Raw genomic sequence first — 598 nt, 5'->3', positions numbered from 1 at the left:
CACAGTATCACTGCAGTTTGTTTATTGTGTTTATTTAGTGTCCTACAGAAACACAGCACCAACCCTTACCCTTCCCTAACATTCCCTTATGAAAATTAACCATGGTGTTTTAATATAGTAACCATGTTTAATTTTGTGGCTTACTATGATTTTACTACAAAATAGCATTGTGATACTTGCTATTTTGAAGTAAAATCACAGTACACCACAAAATTAAACATGGTTACTATATTAACACCATATTACTGTAATAACACCATGGTTAATGGCATTAAAACTATGTCTAAAAAGCATGATTTCTACAATATTACTAATGTAAAACGCATGTATAATTTAACCTGCATCAAATTTTCCTCTTTTCTCTTAATTCCCCATCATGATTTATATTCATATTTATTTATTTATATAAGTAGCTGTGGCAGGGCGGAGGGCGGGGCCGGGTAGTGATCCTACACACCCGGTCCCGTATTAGGCTAATCAAGCCTCCTGAGAGGGATAAAAGTCGACTGCAGAGGATCGTGTGAGAGACAGAGATCGTTAACGGACATGTCCGTCATATGTGTGTGTTTGTCTTTTGTTTAAGTTTTATATTAAACTA

The sequence above is a fragment of the Xyrauchen texanus genome, chromosome 41, assembly GCF_025860055.1.
Source record: "Xyrauchen texanus isolate HMW12.3.18 chromosome 41, RBS_HiC_50CHRs, whole genome shotgun sequence".
NCBI classification, from domain to species: domain Eukaryota; kingdom Metazoa; phylum Chordata; class Actinopteri; order Cypriniformes; family Catostomidae; genus Xyrauchen; species Xyrauchen texanus.
The sequence above is the reverse complement of the archived record's forward strand: the minus strand, read 5'-3'. Positions refer to the sequence as shown.